The sequence below is a fragment of the Dromaius novaehollandiae genome, chromosome 6, assembly GCF_036370855.1.
Source record: "Dromaius novaehollandiae isolate bDroNov1 chromosome 6, bDroNov1.hap1, whole genome shotgun sequence".
Taxonomy (NCBI): Eukaryota; Metazoa; Chordata; class Aves; order Casuariiformes; family Dromaiidae; genus Dromaius; species Dromaius novaehollandiae.
This window is the reverse complement of record NC_088103.1, coordinates 14,743,863-14,763,817: the sequence shown is the minus strand read 5'-3', so window position 1 is coordinate 14,763,817 and position 19,955 is coordinate 14,743,863. Positions and strand designations below refer to the sequence as shown.

At 41.8% G+C, this 19,955-nt stretch overlaps 1 long non-coding RNA gene across 1 annotated transcript in view; it reads right to left on the bottom strand.

Moving 5' to 3' along the window:
* LOC135328800 (uncharacterized) overlaps nucleotides 1-19,704 on the bottom strand; it is a 34,063-nt gene extending 14,359 nt beyond the window's left edge. Inside the window, exons 1-4 of the long non-coding RNA XR_010389838.1 lie at nucleotides 19,569-19,704; nucleotides 17,584-17,689; nucleotides 13,390-13,504; nucleotides 13,193-13,294 (exon numbers count right to left, since the gene is read on the bottom strand). This is a non-coding gene — a long non-coding RNA (uncharacterized LOC135328800). The remainder of the gene's footprint in view (nucleotides 1-13,192; nucleotides 13,295-13,389; nucleotides 13,505-17,583; nucleotides 17,690-19,568) is intronic.
* Between the last annotated feature and the right edge of the window lie 251 nt (nucleotides 19,705-19,955).

Below are 19,955 nucleotides of genomic sequence, written 5' to 3'. Positions count from 1 at the left end.
AAATGAGCCAGGCCACATTTCTGCATGCTTGTACTGGGGAACTCTGCTCTGAAAAGCTGACAACAGAAACCACCCTGCTGCAGCGGGTTAGTGGACTGAGCTTGGAGATCCCTCCTGAGCCTGTGTGTTTGTGTTCATCTGTCTTTCACTGTGCTTGCACATGTTCACATGTGAATATACATGAGGAAGGAGGGTGGGAGGGTGTTCCCATACATTTAGAAATGCAAGGAACAAGGGTAAAGCCAGAATGCCAGGATTTTGCCAGGTGGTAATCACATATCAGCTCAGAACTGGTCTGGCCTATTCAAAATTCACCAAAAGCTACTTCAGTGGTCTTTTAGTAAAAACTGACTCCCCACCAAGGAAATTTACAGAAATAAATTTTATCTGTTTTTAAAAAGGATCAGATCTGTAGCTTATGCCTGGCTGAGGTAGCTGATATGATTTTATGATGCATTTATTTAAGCCTGCTTTCAGCAGTATCCACAACCCCACCAGCACAGACACCCCAAGGAGTGAGATTGTATTCTGAAGTGTAGAGCAACCATGGCACCAACTGGATTATCAGCATTTTTAAGGCTTTCCTGCTGTTTTCACTGGGAGAAAAATTAACAAGATCTTTCATTTAATCTGCTCTTCTGGGTGCACATGCTTATTTCTACCATGCAATACAACATTCTGGCATCTAAGAAAGCTTCTGTGGTGTTATCTCAAAAAAGTGCTCCATGGGGGGAACAAAATAAATGTAGGTGACTCTTTAAAACCTGGGACCTAAACATTCCCAAAATGAGTTCGCAGCATCATCCAAAGATCATGAAGTGCCAGATTCAAAGAGCGGCCCAGGCCGTGCCCCCTCTGACAAGCTGTCACGAGAAGCAACAAAACAGTGGCAGGTAACGTGCACAGGGAATGCTTTTCAAGTGGAAACTCTTTCAACGCATTCCATGAGGCACCAGCAGGAATGGAAAAGTTAAGAAAGCTTTTCCTGTTTTCATCCTAATCTTTCCTGATGCCTTATAACAACATCCTATCAATGTCTGAATAAGGGAACAGTTTAGTCATGTATCAACTGCTCACTACCCCACGTGTATAATTTTAGCTGCAAGTAAAGAGCAGACTACTTAGAGCTTCAGATCAACAGTATCAGGAGATTCTGCAAAAACACCTTTTTAGGAGAGTTCTCTAATAAGAAAATAACCTTAATTTGTTTCCGCTCGAGCATTTCCCTCCTTTTGCTGAATACAGAGTGTGTTAGAGACATTAGTGCTGCCACAACTCAGAAAAGTAATATTAACTGGGCTTGACTTACTGTGAAGGCATTTACACCTACCACTGAGACAGCAACATTGTATACTTCAAAAGACACAGTGGATGGGCATAGGGGTATTAACCTAATTATCAAGATGACTGTTGATTTTCTCTTTCTGTACAGTTTGTCTTTTTAATTACAACTGCAAATACAGAAACTAGATGACCTGCTTCCCATGTATATTCACCAAATCCTGACAGGTCCCCTGTGCAGTTCCAAATGCAATCATCTGGTGGTTAACACAAGTTCTCTTTGGAGAATTGCCATCGACTCTAAACACATATTAATTAAATGCAAAGGCACTTCTGGGAGATATTTCATTTTCCTCAGGCAACATAACCTTATCTAATGTCTGGGAGCATTACTCCTCCCAGCATCACTTTCTATGCTTAACACAACTCTGGGCAGATACCTAAAAGCAGAGGACAGGACTCCCCAATGCTCTGCATGTTGCATATCCATTTGCATCCAGGAAAAATGTACTAGTTTTACTTACTTTTGCAGCATATAGCACCTGCTCAAAGCATAGCACAAAAAGGAGTTCGGCTTCTACTTTAGAATTTGTTACTCTTTCAAACAGAAGGAACTAGGAGAGGTTCACTGACCTCAAGCCCCCTTCTGCCACTTCCACAGCCATGGGTGACAGTGACATTTTCTAGACACCATCTGACGTCCCCTGGGAAAAATAGGCTTATTTTAAGGTGAAGTCTGCTCAGGCTGAATGGCGATTTGAGGTGGGGGTTTGCCACTACTTTTTGCTTGTTTGCCATTCTTAAATGCAGATAATTTGCATAAAAGAAGGACCTTTGTATCATCTTCTCCCAGTGCTTATTCCCATCTGAATCCTGTTGATGACAGCTTAATCATTTCCACGGCAACCAAGATCATGACATCAAATAAGGTTTAAGCAGCAGGAACAGATGATCTCTCTGGAAACAGAGATCCTCCTCCATGTACATAAATACTCTGAAAAACAAGAGAGAAATAGAAACACAGAAAATATCTACCACAAAAATGTGATTGTTCTCAAAAGGAATGGCAGTCATTTTTTCTTTCATTCTCTGATGCTTCTCAACAGCATAACACTATGTTACATGATACAGTTTTAAAACAAAATTAGATGACAGACCTGGCACTGGGGACAGACAGCACCCCTGGTCAGAGATGGTAAGGCAAATTTACATGTTGTTCCTCTGCCCAACAAAGCCCACATTTTAATGGTTGCAAAGGAAGCATCCTTGGTCTGTTTGGCTTTCATAACTTTTGCTGAATTTGGTCTAAATCAGGGCAATGGGCAAAACCCCAAACCCTAAGGCCTTGCTTTCATTAATTAAAATCTTTATCTCAACAGGTACTTTTCCTTTGACAACATTAGCTTGTGTGATAAAAAGCAACACCTATGTTCTCACTATGGGGACACTTTTCATACAACATTTCTGAATAAGCACCTCAAAATCTGACCTTGCAGATGCTCCTGGAGATGAGTAACGTGCCACAACATGGCACGGGGCCAGCAGAGCTCAGCTTGTTGTCTCCAGGGCATGTATTTACAATCAAAGCATCAGTACTTGGTTCCTGCATTAAGTACAAATGACTCAGTACTTGGGTTTGGGGAAAACCAGACCTTTGTCTTGCACCTTTTAGCCTATAGCACAGTGCTGTACAGCATGTCAGCTGTTTCTTGACTACTTGTTTCACACTGTGCAAGTCTCTGCAGAAATCTTTTGTCAAGGTTTTAAGAATGCTCTAAATAACCCTACTCCTGGCTAACAGCAAATGTTTTGTATCATCCCTTGTTTTGGTTTCGTTGCAGGTATGCTCTTCACCTCCCACCACTGTCAGGAATGAAGAGCTGCTTGCGTGTGGTTATCTGCAGGTAACACCAGCCGACACAGTGAATGAGAGACCAGTCTTCTCCTAAGCACTTCAATTCATATATGTACCTAATTATGCAGAAATCACAGTTAAAAGGCTGAACGTATGGGGTCACCCCCCACTATGCAACGAAAAATGGCTATGTGTGGAGGGAAATTAACCGTTTTATTGTTGAAGGATTCAAAAGTGTAGGGGTAGATAGAAATACATGTATTTTTCCAACTCTTCCGGATGGATCATAGATGACTACTGAGTTCAAGGATGGCCAATTGCATGCGACTCAGAAATTATTTAACTGCCTCTTGCATGCCAAACTACACAGTGGCTCAGGGCATCAAGACGACTCTGGTGTGCCACAGAAGGGGCAGGGACAGAGTGTTTGTCACGCTGGACTGAGCAGATAACATCAAAGCTGCAGATGATAAAATTGCTCAGGAAACTAATACTTGAGACAGGAATAAACTAAATAAAACTACCATCAGAACAGATTATTGACCACTCTGCCTTGTATTTGAAAATAAAAGCTGTAGAGGGATGGAAAGCACTCCCACTCCCTCTCCAAGTGAATAATAAATCTGATGAAGGCAGGAGATGCTAAGCTGAAGATCTGTGGCCCTCAAGTGTGTGTTCATGGTAATGCGTGTGAAACACGACTAGAGCAGGCTCTACTCTCCCGCTGGGGGACACAGATGCTGGAAGGGAGACCCACAAGCGAGCGCAGGAAGCTCTGTCACACAGAGACTGGTGGTGCAAAAGGGAATGTGACACCAAAATAGCCTGGAACTATGCAGACTCCTGTAACAGTCCTAAAGCAGTATCACGCCAGTTAAAGCAAAACCTTTCACTAACCTTCCACCAGAGACAAGGTAACAGCCCACAAGACTTCCAGCAGGGGTCTTGCCTTTGGTCCAGTCTCCTCTAGTATTGCGTAAAGTCAGCTCACGTAGTGCAAACGGGGCACAACTGAAATGTGTCTTGCCTTTTCGGTCAGGATGGCTATGGATTTAGACCTCATGGCAATATTGGCAGAAAATTCAGTGCTAAGATTTGTAGTGAAAGAACTGCACCCTTTTAGGTCAAATACCACAGTGACCTCTCCTGCCTCGGGCTGGTAGTCACACGGGAAAGGAGGAGTGTACAGCATGCTTAGCAAAGGTGAAAAGCATGAATATCTCACTGACTACGATAGGCTACACTGCTAAAATTGTGCGTTTGCTCTGCAGTTTATGTTTTCAAAACGGTAGCTAACCTCTTCCCCAAAGCTTTGGAGAGTATCGCACAGCCATGCTTTCTTATGAACAGTCACGTCCACAGAGTGCTGGCTAACCACAAATCTAGGTCAGTTATCAAAGAGCACTACGCACACTCATCCTACGGCTCTTTAGGCTGCCTGCCTCTGAAGAAGGTGAAGCCCAGGAGCCTGCCTATTGCCTTTCTCCCAGGATGGCAGGGACACCTAACGACTCTTTACCCATACACTCACTGTGTTGCAACTGGCCAAAGCTGCATTGTATATACAGATACATATACTTCAGAAAGAAAATTTAAGACATCTAGAACATGAAAAGAACTGTATACAAAACAAGGTACTAATCTTTGATTTAAACAGACAAAACAAAAATCTTTCAGTGACACTCCTTCTGCAATTTAAACTTCATCATGTTTTCCACTGATTTTTCTCCTGTGCTCCAAGCAGCAAATCCTTCTTCCTTGCAGAAGGCATCTTTCTGAATGGTTGGCAAATACTAGTATAACACTAGTATAAACTCGGTCAGGAGGGATTTAGCAACAACAAAATATCCAAATTGCCCTTCCAATGGGCCTCCAAAGGACTGGGCCTTTGTTTGTACACATGCTTCAGGCAAAGACTGTGAACATCTTATGCAAAACCAATTATTCTCTAACCAAAAGGAAGGTGTGATGTGCAGCACAATTTCCCAGTTACTGTTACCCTTGTCATCACATTTTCTCCCAGAGTACTTTCATGCTGCCTTTAAATTTCCAAGCATCAAGTTAATTAGCCATATTGAACAAAGACCCTCTGACCTGTGTAAACAGCCAGCTATAAAGCATCCTCATTTCTAAATAAGTGCTGCTTCTGTGCCACACAACAGATGTAGTTTACTAAGGCTCCTGTGCTAAAAAGCACATTTTCTAGGTTTTAATAGCAGAGTAAGTGGCTTGCTGTGGCTCTCTGCTGAATAGCATGGCGTTCCTTTACTTGGAAAGAGTGGATTGCCACAAGGCCTTTTATTCACACCCTTAAACAGAAGAAAAATACGGTATTCTGCATCGATATATTGGAAGACCCTAAAATTCATAGCATGCCTTGGGTGTGACAAAGCTTGGGGCCACTGCATCAAATATATCTCAGTATTAGTAAATTGCCCAATGTTTAGAAACTTAAGATCATCTTTTTACCACTTTGCCAGCTAAAGAAGTCTAACTTTCCTGAAAGAACTGACATTTTATCTATTTCATATGTGCAAAACCACCATCTCTATGCCCCCAGATAGCACTTACATGCAAAATGGACAACACGCAAATCCTATGGCGTTTGCCATATGCTGTGCTGGACGCAGGAGGCACTCACTGCATGCTGGTCGGCAGTTTCAGCAGAAGTATCGTACCTTCATGCCGACATGCAGCATCCCAGCGGCAGAGCAGGAGGGACACCTCCACAGCTGTGGTCTGTGCCAACAGACGTGGATTCCTGCCGGTGGCACAACTTTCCCCAAGTCTGTGAACAGGGAAGAACGGCTCTTTGCGAAAGCGGCAAAAAGAGTCCAATACACCTCCTTCCAAAAATAGGACAGATACAGATTTTTTAATGAGAAACGTTTCAGTACAAAAATCAGCTGGACATTGTCTAGTGATCACATTAAAGCACTGAAAGTAGGAAGACAGGGGCTTATTCTCAGCTCTGCTAGAGACCGAGGGAAAAAGAATGGGGAAATTAATGTATCTTATTGCGTCTGTTCCCAAAACATACCATAGAAATGTTTACTGACGTCAAGGGAGGTTGTGAGGTGTTCGTTAACTAGAGTGTGTCAGCAGTTGAACATCTTCATGTGGAAAGAGGCAGAGCCAAAGGGGATCTGTAAATGCCACTGAAAACAAGAGAACTCCAAAGAAGTTTTCCTCAGCCTTAGTTTATCAGTCACTTCCCATCTAGTGTCAGCTGGAGGACCAAGGACACTGCCTCTTCTACCCCATCACCACTGCTATGGAGAAATAATTCAGGTGTCAAAGTATTGCCTGGATGAACTACCAGAAAACAAAAGGAAAGAGCCAGACTTCTCAGGGAAACAATGTATTTACATAACGTAACTTAAATTCATGTAATAAATCTATTTCCTCAGCTTTTATAGAGGATACTGGGCTGGAGCTATAGGTCTGTAAAACAGCATAGCTCCATAGTGCTGTCAGCTTATAACAGCTGATATGGCACAGCTCTTCTTTCAAAAATGACAGTTAATTCCCCCTCTCTGGAAGACGTTTTCTTCAAGTGGAAGAGGCAGTCCATCCATGTGGCTGTAAAAGAGGAGCTGAAACATGTCTTCATTATCAAATGGCACCAGCTGAAAGATCTTTTTTTGCCTTTACTGTCTCTGGAGTCTCCCTGAGGTCACCCATTCTCAGAGAGCGCCTGCACAGAAAGACGGTCTCAAGAAGGTATTTCACATCTGCCAACCCTGCCTTCTGCACAGGAGGGGAAGATGTACTGAAGCACCTGCTCATCGGCCCCTGGCTTTGCCAGGGTAAGGAAAAGTAACATGCTCGACGTCTGGCTCAAAGCTGCGTGGTGCAGATTTGTGCACGAAGAGAAGGGCACGAATGAAACAGGCACTGCCCAGCCAGCGTGGCTGGCCCAGGAACAAGGAAGCCCGTAGGCACAGGCAACTGCACTGCGGGCTGACGAAGAGCTGGAATAAGCCTGTGAGATGTTTCTTGTGATAGTTTCTTTTCTACACTTCCAGTACAAGGGAGAAGTGTCTGAGGTCAGATCAAAGCACTTCCATTTAGGTTGGGATGGAGTCTTGTCTCTATGCTAGGAGAAGTCAAGGGGTACTTGCAAGCAGTTTATGAGTCCAGATTGACTGATCCTGAGAGCAATGAGCGAGTGTGCAAAGGGCTGGGTGGGGATCACAGCGTAGGGATGAAGCTGGCAGGGAGTGAATGCAGACTGAATTTCACCCTGGGCACTCCTGAGACAGGGGACAGAAGGCCAACAGTGCTACCAAAGCGGTGAGGAGGCACCCCCAAAACTGACTGCCACTTTGCTGTGGGACCCTAGTTTCACGCTTCATTCCCTCCTGGCCAAGGTGCCACTGGGCTGTCCTGCCCCAGGTCGGCCTCAGGGGCGCCACCTCAGAGCCCCTGGGGTATGCAGCTCCTGGAAGTGACTCAGGTCATGGCAGCTGCCAAAGCAGCCTGTTTGTCATGGGAACCAAGATGCCCTTCGCATCACGCAAACCCTACAGTGCTCCAGATGGCATGCTACAGGCAGAGCTATTTCCAAAAGATGGAGATACTCTCAAAGCCTCTCCCCTGGAGAGCTGTGTTACTTGCATAATACTTGTGCCACATCTCTCAGTGGTTCTGCCTGCTGTACTGCTTAGTTCTAGAAACAGAAAAGCTGTATCAGAGGAAAACAGAAAGGAAAATCATACTGTTATTATTCCCCCTCTATTGATCTTGCAGAGGTGAGGAACTGTCAAACAGTTCCAACATCTCAGGAGGACGTCAGCTGAGTTTCCAACCCTGTCCTGCAATAACTTCAACTAGTATGAAATACTGGCAGATGCCTTGGCCTCTCATCAGATTGTCTTTAGCATTAATTTCAAAATCAAGTAAGCTGAAACATTAAAGGAATTTAAATACAAAAACACTACCCAAGATTTGTCCCTCCTCGTGTCTTTTGTAAGCAGTATCACAAAGCCTTGCATGACAATTTAAAGCAGGAAAGAAAAGTGTTGGAACAGGATGGACAGCAGCAGAACTTCAGATGCATGGATAAAAACAGCTAGAATCTCTTTTTTTCAGCATTTTGCTGATGCTCACATGGTTTATGCAAAGCAAGGAAAAACAGAATGAAACAGTGTGTACAAAAACAAATCAATAAAAGTCTTTCTTATCATACACAGCTCCTCCTTTCTGTGAGAACTGTGGGGGACTCCAGCCTTGAAAAGGTTAGACGTAGTATTTCTGTTGCTGCTCAGACACAGATGTGTGGGGACACGTTAAAGCAACAGGCATGCAGCATGTGACATCCATCTTCCTGCAACCGAGCTATGCTCAGTTATGACAGAATGGACTCTCACTGCAAGCGAAGGGAATCTTCAGTGTAAGCCAGGCCACTTAGAGCACTTAGAGCTGAAATATATTTTCAGCAACAAGATCACATGTTGCTAGCCCCCACAGATTTGGGGACAAAGAAAGAGCCCAGAGAGGTGAACACTAGAATTTTTTTTTTTTTTTTTTTTTTTTTTAAAGGAGTGTGGTGCTGCCTGTTGGATTGAGCAGTTCAAGTACTAATATTGCCAGGAAAGTCCGCAGCCCAGGTGAAGTGTACACCTGAATCTCACCAGTTTGCCTGCCCTTGTTTAAATATTAAGGGGGAAATTCTGCTGTTGGAAATGCACCTGCAAATCCCAGTGCCCCTAGCGAGTGGTGCCTACACATGCTCAGGTCTTCTTCATCCCCTGTCCCTGAGATCAGGCAAATGACGCACCCGAATTTTGGAAGGCTGAGTCTGCAGCCTGCACTGGGCCACCAGGACTGCTACAAGATTACTTCTGACATAATGACAGAGAAATACAAAGTAAAGAGTTAAAAATAGGTTGCGTGATAGCCAAAGCAGAACCAGCTTAAATGCATGAGGTTCTTGAATCCCCAAGAAATGTCTGCCACACTCTCCCCAGCTCCATCTGTGCTTACATTCGCTTTACATAATACCAAAAGCAGCGCTCAGATCCTTGACATCTGTGCAGAGATACGTTGGCCTGCTTGATATAGAGGTCTGTCCCTTGGAATCAGCTCTCAGCTATTAAAAAGACCAGATACACAACAGAGGCAGGAACACGAGGTTTGCAAAATTGACTTAATTTTGCTTCACTTTACAGTCTGTTTTGAGAAATCTTTCAGAGGCAGTTGAATTATGGGTAATATTTTTTTTTTGTCTAAATAAAGAATCATCATTCAGTTGCCAGAAGGGGCAAAATCTGACTTTCCAGTGATGGTATTTATCACTTGATCTGTGGTATCTCTATCTACACCCACCATATGAAGCCTCACAGTGACCACCTTCCAAGGGAAGGCGAGGCACATGGGAAGGCAGCCACATTTCCTTTGCTTGAAAGATTTGCTCCAAGGACGTGTAGAACTCTCTTTGTCTGGATACTCCTCCTCATGCCTGGTCCTCTCCTGTGCTGCTGGTCTGCTCTCTGCATCTGGCACTGCCACAGTCAGAGCCTGCAGAATAATCACATCTCACTGCAGTACGACAGCACCGTGTCAGTAAGGCTGAGGCATGGGAGCCTATCTGGCTTGACCGCAGGATGTTCTTTTATTTTGACAAATCTGATCAGGATGAATTTGAGTGCCTCAATAAGATTTTTTCCCAAGCTATAAGATCAAGTGCGCACACTGAAATCTGGGCAGCTGTCAACATGACTAAATAGTTACTCCTTTTCTGTTCCAGCACCACACAACTTTTGCTTTTTGCTGGCACTTTGTGGTGCACCAGTGACTTTTACTGTACGTCCATCTCAGCTGTGTGCGTAAGGCAGCAGAATTTCCATGTGTACATGGAATAAAAATCCCATTCAAGCCTTGTCTTTAGTGGCACATTGTGCTTCCCAATAACTAGCAGCAAAGGGCAACTGTCTGGCAGCTGCCACTCTTTGAGAGGCTTCTCAGGTTCAGATGGGGATTACAGTAGATTTAATGAAAGTTGGCAGAGAATCATCCCCTAGTTTTTAACCAACTCTTGAAAATGTAAAAAGTGATAGGTCAGTCTCTGAGCTGCTAAATGCTGATTTAATCAAATCCCACTAATTTACAGGAGTTAAATGTTACACTTGCCTTCCATCCTTGAATATACCTTGGCTACTTAGATGATAACCATCTTCATCTGAGGCTGCCATCCCATCCCTCTGCAGGTCACATCCATTCCCCTTCCTCACACGAAAAACAACTACAACTAGGGCCATGGTTACAGACATGCCAAGTGAGCAAGTGTATTTTTTCAACCATGTTTCTGGAAACACCAGTTGACAATACAGTAGTAGGGTAAGGAAATTAGCTTTGTCCTAAGTGTCAGCATCATTCAAGGAAGATGTCAAAGCAGTCTTCTGAAACGTCAATGCTGAAACAGAACAGCACTTCAATAGGAGCTAAACTGAATGGCAAAATCTCCAACCTAGCCCACACAGGTATACAGAAAAAAATTCATGCCTCCATCGCCTTTCTCCTTTCCCCTCCTGTACTTGTGATTTCCCCACAGGCTGTCAACAGAAGTAATATTCTAATGTTGTTTGTTTTACTTTTCAAGCCTAAGCTTTCATTACAAGCTCAGAATTAGGAAAAATCATTCTGGCTCCACCTGCACATTCCAACATTTTCATGACAGAAGGATAATCACAGAAAGATCATATTAGCTCACTTCTTTCTTTCCTCCCTCCCAACATGTGGCATCTGGAGAAGATGGTGCAATGTTCTTGCTACCTTGCAAGATATGAATTAGTATCTGGAACAAGGCAAGAACAGAGTAAAAGCAATGTCACCTCTCCAAAATAAAGACAGTTCCTTTGGTTTTCATTGATAGCGTTCCTTTATTACCATAAAAGCCTGCATTGCCAACATTTACATGTGATCTAATTCCTGATCAAGCCTGTCTCAGATTCCCTGGCTGTTTTGATTACCAGACGATCAGAGGAAAGAAAAAGGCAGGATGGGTGAGCTGTCTGCCAGTAGCAGTCACATAACAGAAATATAGATTCTTTTTTTTCTTTCCCTTGAAAGAGAAAGGATTTGTTGGGTTGGCTTTTCATCTCCTTTCCCCTTTCCATTCAGAGTGACAGTTGTTCGATTCTGTGTGGCATGTCAACAGTTTTTTATAAATTAATGGATACTTCTAGGGCTATCTTTATGGCAGGAACACCTCCTTGTGAAAAGCACAGGTTAGAGAGTCATGGACTGAACTATGACAACCTATTCCATTTTCTTTATGTCCTTAGAAGTAATGTTTATTTTAACTATTTTAGATTGGGGGTTTTGCTTGCTTTTTGTTTTTATAGGCATCTGACTGCAAGTCCCCAGGAAAAATGTTTGATTGAGAATCCATACACTTAGACCATTCAGGCTGCCTCTGTCCAAATCTGGAAAGGCCCTGCTATTACTGGTTAGGGATTAGTTCATGTTTCCATATCTGCTGAGATTATCAACATCAAATCAAACTCTACTGATTCACAGACAGCATGAATACTGAAGCTCTACTGCATGTGTAGACTAGAAAAAAATTAAGAGAAAATACAGTAATTCTTCATTAGCCACTGAATTTCACCCAACTTTGTATGCCTCCAGGAAGTGGCATTTGGCCCTTACATATGTCAAAACACTAGGCAGCTAGCACCAGCGGCAGTCCTACATACCACATTACAGCTGTTCCCAGGACCTCCAGTAACTGCCGCACCTCTCCTCACTCTTCTGCATGACCGGACCATGCCCAGGTGCAGTGGCCTGAACACTGACTAACTGTTAACCAACCCGGCGTTATTCTTCACACCACGTGCTTCTTAGAGTGATACCAGGAAAGAAAGCAGGAATACCTGTCTTTCACCCAAGTGAAGACCATGGTACATTCCCTCCTCTTGCCAGAGGTATGGCTAAAATGGGAAAGTCTGAGTTGTCCATCTCTGTATATCTTTTTCAGACTCAAACACTGTTGCCATTTCATTCACTTAAGAAAAGCATTGCTTCAAATAAAACATCTTCCAGTTTTTGAAGTGAATTTTGTACTAGACTGACTGATAGCCTAGGAGACAGGGTCCTTCTTTGGATTTCCAGAAAACAGACAGAAATGGCAGTCGCATCTCAACACCTACTGCCCCTCAGCTAGTCAATACCACCTCGAGTAGCATAAAAGATTTCCTGACTTATCATTTAACTATTTGCTTCCTTGGCGAGACTAAGACTAAATGGGTGCCGCGAATCCTGTGTGTTAGACACCACCAAGCGAGAGAACTCGCTTCACCAGAACAACACAAGACAATAACCGGTGTTGGAGGCAAATCTAGGAGGGACAGATGTGTTACACATCACTGGTGTTGTGCGCTGCTGGCAGTCTCCTGAGCCATCCCTGCAAAGATTTCTCTGTAATAGGAACCAGAGCTAAAATATGGATAGAAGCACACAAGGACTGTAGTTGTTAGAATGAGAGGATGGAGATACAGACCAGGGCTTTCTCCTGTTACAGGATGTGCACAGGTAGATTGGTAGATTTTTGAATATATCTGTTGGAAAGGACAGAATTATTGATCTGTACTGAAGGAGAGAGGAGGGATGGCGGGAAAGGAAAGGGCTGCTAGAAATAAAACAGTAATTCTGTTTTCCAGCCAGGAAGAAAAAAGAGAAATTGTCTATTCCTATCCTACTCAGCAAATCAAAGAATGAGCGATTTATTAGCCAAGATAATAAGACTTGGCTTCTAATGTGCCCAATTTGTCATTTGCTGGTACGTCTACACCTGATCTGTCAGCAGCATAGATGAAAATGATAGATATGTGACTTCATTGGCATAAGAAATGCTAGTGTATACAGATGAGAATTTTTCTTATCAACAGCTACCTCAAATCATGCAGGTACCAAGGTCTATAAGCACTGACTTATTATTCTTTGTCCCCTGCTTGGAAGCCCCTGCTGCCTGCAAGAGATTAGGAGGACAGGAGAGGGGCTGTGTGCCTGGGCAAGAGGGAGGGAGGGACACCAGCACAGACACAGACTTACCATTTGATACTGCTGGTGCTTTTCATTCCCTCTTTGGAACGGCTTTCCAGAGCTAAACATTTCCTTTCTGCGCTTCTGCCACAAATCAGTATATGACTGAGCCTAAAAACAAAGAGAGTAATGTGGTTTTGTTGGTTTTTCTTTAAGTAACAGAGTATTTTCTGTCTAAAAGAACTTGAGGAGGGAAAGATGGTTACTTCTCCATATTCCTCACTGAACCTTCAACATCTTCCCTTCATTTTCGCTGCTCTTCCTCTCCCTTCCAGGCCTTTCCCTTTTCAGAATCTTCACTCCTCTGTCTTTGCGTGGAGCCTTTGAAAAAACAAAATTAGAATGGGCTCACTTTAGAAGCCTTCAGCAGAGCATATTCTCAGTCAGAAAAGCATGCATTTTATCAATATTTACTGCAGTTCATATTGCTACAAAATCTTCTAAATGAACAGGATAGAAAATGCAACAAAAGCAAGTCAAAAAAAGGCATATTTCCTATTGCCATTAAAAAGATGAAAGCAGAAAATGGCTCAAAATTAACCCCCCTGTTCCCCTCTAAGAACAGTTTAAAAAAAAACCCTCAAAAGTAAAACAGCAGCAATAATGATGGAGAGATACCATTGTTTCCAACCTTCTATTTCCCTTGTCTTTTGTTTTTTTTGTTTTTTACTCTTTTCCTTCGTGTTTTGGCAGCTGTGAATAATTCTGTACCCTGGAATTGTTCTGCAGGCTATTAATGTCTGTGACCTTTTACATCAACAACAACAGCTTTACTCTCCAGTCTTTTCTTGAAGTGCTATCTAATGTGGATTTAACATGACTGAGGCAGCCACCTACCCCTCCCTGCCAAGACATGCAGAAACATGCTTCATCCTAGCCTTTCAAAAAAAGAAATCCAATCACCGGAGAGGGATATGCTTTGTAAATAACTGTGTTTCACAGTGACAGGAAACAGACACCTATATTTTGCCCTTCCCAAGTTTTCTTGGGGAAATAAGCGGACTGCTATTACAGTGGAATGATATCATCATACAAGAAAATAATAGCTCATTATCTCTGAGCCATTATGGGGCTCTCTTTTGAGTTTGTTGCTGCTGCTTTTATTTTTTAAGAGTGTTCTAAAAACCCAGATGCGATCAAACAGATATCAAGAGCATTCTCCAACTCTATGATCAAACGCACACACATATCAAAAGTGTCTCTAGTTCTTCTTAGATTCATTTAATCAAAGAGGTTAATAGACTGGAGTCTAGTTATCAGCAGCACAGTGCTGCTGCAACAGCCTCCCATGATGGAAACAGACGGCGTCCTGTTGCAGAACAGATGGATAAAGTGGGCAGCAGATATGCCATTTATGCAGGATGAAGGGGCCTCAAAAATAGTGGCTTTTAAGAACTCACGAGCCCTTTAAGCCTCTGCATAATTTCAAGGTATACTTTCCTTCATTCAGGAGCCAGAGATTTGTCACATGAATTTGCAGAAGGTTATTTTTTTATTTTAGCAGGTTAAATGAATTGCCTTAATGGGTCAAGAATTAGCCAGCTGAGAGCCTGAGTATGATTTATGTTTTTCAGAAGTCAAAGTAGGTTCCTAAACGTTGCTATCCCAGTTTAAACTGCAAGTGAGGTGTAGGTTAAAATAAAGGGTAGAGATGTACTGGACTGCAGCAATACCTCAAACTTGACACGAATACTTCAGAGCAATAGACTCCTTTGGACATTTCCTCTGGAAAAACATAGATTTGGGGGATGCCAAATTTTTCATTTTCTATCTTATTTATCCCAGTTCCTTGCCAGCTGTCCTCAGACACTAACTTCTTTGTATGGCTTGACAAAATCTTTTGGGCCTCTATTTCTCTTGGTCCAGGCCTTTCATTTTTTCCAGTCACACACACCAACGAGCAGGGACTTCTGGACAATCTGCTCTAAAAAACATTTGACAAGAAAAACATGAGCTTCTGACAAAAGAAACACTTCAGAAAATCTGTTTTTCTCATGATATATATCAAATGTTCATAAAAATCTTTTCAGTTAAATCTTTTTCAGCCGAAGCTGTTCACTTTCTCTGATGAGAAGGTGACAATTTGCAAGGCAAATCAAGACATAAAATGTTTTGGTCTGGTTTGTGTTTACATTTTTCATGGAAAAAAAACCCTCATTACAGTATCACCACAACCGGGCTATCTTTCTCAGACATGCACATAGCAAACTGGTCACCTGATAAGAGACCCACAGCAACAAGGAAAATCAGAGTTGATATACTCATGGAAAAAAACCAAATCGCTGGTTTCTATAATAAAGTCTTTTAAACTGTGAATAAAGCAGGGAATGTTGTGAAGCCATGGCAATATTTTAGGATTCTTGAAAATTACTGAGTTCCTGCAAATGACTTATCTACTCAGAAACCCATCTTCCAAAATGGAGGATGACTACGAATTCTCATGCTGTGCATACGGTACCTTGCACAACGATGATCTTTCATCTGGAAACAAATACAGTACAAATTGTGAATAATATAACCAACCCAGAACTTTCCATTCTTAAATAACTCAGCTCTTTCCAATCACCTACTGTGCAGCACACTTCACTTCAAAGTCACTCATCTGAAACCAGCCCAGGCAAGGAGCTACCACCACCTAACAGCTCCTAGGCAATCACATTTCAGCTCCTCAGGGACAGAGATTGGAATTACTCAAATCACCACCATAAACAGTAGCTCTTCTGTCATGTCATAGCTGACAGGAGAAGACCCAAATACCTCTGAAAGCTGGTACCTCTAAAATATTAGTCCATTCATATCGCTTGGTTGGACTGGTCTGGCACAGCAATGTAGGGATATTAGCTCATTTGCTATCTGTCTTCCACTTGTTCTGGAGACAGAAGCACAAGTCTCCCTTGATGTATGAGAACTAACATACTGAAAAAAAAACCTTAGAAAAATTAGATTTGTTTTGCTATATCCAATATGTTCTCGTCTCTTGTCTAAGAAGCCCATCTGGTTTAAAAATACACAGCACCTGTATAAATTTTTATGTATTGAACCTTGAAGTGCTAAATATTCTTTGCTGTAGAAATAAATCATGGATATTAAGGGGAATTTTTTTAATGTTGGCAATTTGATGTACTTCTGACTTTACTGAACATGCATTTGCTGATTCTTCACTGAAGGGCTTTTCACACAAAGACAGCCATTCTGGACAAAGGAGAGAAATGAAGGGGATCACACAGAATGGCCAAAGGATGTAGCTGTACACTTTGCCTATCTCAATGATAGCTTTCTTTCCAACTGTTTCAGCTGAGCTCCTCCAGTCTTTTTTGATGGAGGAAAATATTATTCTCCCTCCATCTTTCCAAAAGATAGCTGAGTCGCAGAGCAAAGAAAGAAGTGACATACTGCAGAAGAAATCTACATCTCAGATATATACCAAAAAATTCCTGTTAGTGATGATGCTGAATATAGGTTTTTTTCTGTCCCAACCAAATGTTATGTCTCTCTTGCTCTTTTGAATGTTGTGCTTTGAAATGTTGGAGAAATGTATAAGAACATTTGTATCTGAGACCTTGTTTCAAATCTCCAAAATAAAAGAATGGGAGATAATGAATGGATGCTCTTGATCTCACTGGTATAGCATTCTAGGGCTGCAGAAACAAACTCAATCTATACCATTTACTACACTAACACATGATATTATAGCAGGACACTAGTGAAAAATGTGCCTGTTTCCCACTGGAGATAAAAATCACAAACAAGGACTCAGACATCTAAAATGCTTATTCAGCTATAGTTGTGCTATTACTTGGTACACATGACAGAGTACGCCATTAGGCAGCCTATGAAACTGGCCATTGTTTTTCTCCTCTCAAGTCAGGAAGGATTCAAACCATTTCTAAATCTGAGGCCAGCAGAAGCACTTTAAATATGCAGATAATGTCAAGATGAGGAAAAAAGGTTATGGGAATGAAGAGGTAATCTAGTGATTTCTTTGGGCACTGCTCACATTTATGGCTATGCAGGCATTCAGTGAGGGGCTAGGAGCTGTCATAGCTGTCTTATGATGGGGAGATGGAATTCAGTTTGCTTACACCCCTCTTTTACAATACAGCAGGTACAGAAGCAGCCCAAACTGGCAGCTTGCTCCTCAGATAGCAAAATCTGATGATCAGATAGATCTCTTCCTTCCTTGCATGTGGAAGCTTATTTAAACCTCCCTGCAATCAAATCCCTTTCCTTCAGTAAAGGGTTTTATACCGAGTTTTCGGGCTATGTGGAACTTGAGGGAGTACAGCACCTTCTCAGACTGGGAGATTCGTTTGTACTAGCAGGATAGGGGACTTTGGCTATACGGTAATGCTCTTGTGGTGGAACAGAGACCAGTTTGGAAGTCTCAGTTCAGAACTTACCATATGTCAAGATGATCATCCAGACTTCTTCAACAGCCAGCAAATGTGAGCATGCTTTGAAGAAGGGATGAGAAGACCCTTCTCACGTGGATTTAAAGGTCTCCTGCTGTTGTTCAGAAGGAGAATCAACTAGTTAATGTTCTGCTTTGTTTCCAGTAGAAAGAGTTTTAAATTAACTCATGAGGTAATTCTACACAGGTTCAAGTAAGCCAAGAACAGATGACAGACCTAGGAAAAGGGTAGGAGGGCAAGAGTAAAAGTCATCCTTAGGATCTTGCTCAACCGAGCTATTCCAACACTTCAGTAGGATTTAGACAAATCATCTTAGTCATTCTGCTTATTATTATTCTAATTAATCATTAGATTTCCAAGGCAGCATCACTTTGTTACTTAGTATTTTATGACTCTCCACCTTCTTTGCTTACTGATCTTCTATGAATTAAATGCGGCTGAGGGGGCTGGCTGTTCCTAAAGGCTCTGTGTTACCTAATTCATCATTTCAAGTTTTGAAACACAAAGTATATGCTAAAATCCCATTAGAAAGGCAAACGAATCATGAGAAAATCTAATGGCATAAAACAAATTTGAAAGCTTAAACAATTCCAATTTACAGTTATATTGTATAACCTAATGCAGCTCACCTTGCCAAATGGCACCATTAGCATTTAAACTTCAGAAGAATACCATATGCAGTGAAAGGATATTGATTAATACCCACTACTGGAAGGAAGATTAAAGCTAAGAAAGGTGTGACGGTTCTGGACAAGATGTGCTTACAATCATTTTAACCCAGACTCAGGGACTAAAAAGGTCATCTTGGAATGGCTGGAGCTATTGCCTCTCTGGTAACATACAGGCAAAATGAAATGATCCCAGATTCATCAGTAAAAACATCTTTAAACCCATTAAGCAAAAAAAAACAGTTAAGCAAATAAATTGCATTGTTTTAAGTCTCTGAAAGGACTTTCCAGACTCAACAGGACAAGCTGGAGAAGTTCTTAGGTGCAGGTCTCAGATCTTCTCACTCTCGCTTCAAGAGATATTTGAGAAGAGAAACTAAGGCAAGTGATATAGAAGATAGTTTAAATGGAAAGCAAAGAATAATGGGACCAGGAAAAACTACAATGATTGCATTATAACAAGAGACATAAGCCTGTAAAGTAAAGTGTTTAAAATGGTTTTAGTGCATAAAAAGAAAATATAGTATTCAATAATCTGGGCAAAAATGGTGAAGAGGAAGAGGAGGTAAAGAATTGTAAAAAGATGCAGGAAGGAGGACTGAAAGATAAACGGGACAGGCAGGGAACAAATACTAGAGAACACCTCAAAAGAAGCAACTATGAACTGCACTGCTGAAGTTAGACTGGCCAAAAGCATGGATTTAACTTAGTCTGAGGAATTATTCTGCTGCTGTAATTAAAATCACTCCTTTTTAACATTTATGCTACTACAGTTTGCAGCTAAAGATAGATCTTTACAATTTAAGCAGTATGCGTGCATGAAACAAAGGACAGTTATGGGAGTTCTTAAGCTTTCAGGACAGCTGTCGAAAGCAACTTTGCACAAGGATGAGTACCAGTGATCAATAACCCTGACCAAGTTCAGATACAACTTTTTAACTTTGATTAGTACCAGAAAAACAAGGCTATGCATTTTAATGTTGTAAATACACTGAATGTTCTTTTTATGGTTCCTGTTCACCCACTTTCAAAAGGCTGTCTCGCTGGCAGAGATGTGTGAATATGCACAGATCAAGTTTAGAATTTATCTCCAACCTTTAAATCACATTTGAGCATAAGTCAAGAAATGCAAGAAAGATCCTTTAGTATTATTTTCAAGATGTCACATCTCTGAATCAAAGCTAGCTAAGGCAGATAATGTAATGCTGATCTTCCAAAAGCAAACAACTAGAAAGGTATCAAGAAATCCAATAGGAAAAAGCCATTTTCAAATAATAATAATAATAGCAAAAGAGATGGACATACTTATTTATTTGCTCCTGTTGCCTGGGATTCTTGTATAAATATCCTGAAGGATAGTAAGCAAGCTTCTGGGAACATCTTGAACTTTGATTCTCCAAACATTCCAACTATTGCTTAAAGGCAATGCCCCCAGCAGCCAGCTGAGACTGAACATCTGGAAAATGAATGTTTGATTCATAGGTAGATACTGAAGCCATGGCTGCAGGATGCTGTAGACATGGCAGATGATATTTTCATGCTCTGCTTCTGTAACAATCATTCCTGCCCTTTGAGACATTTCATTGTTAGTAGACTGTAGACAATATGTCTGAATGGCTTTGGTTTGTGAATCAGGACTTCTAGACCAAGGTTGGACCATTAGAAGAGATCACAGAATTGCCCTTGCGCATT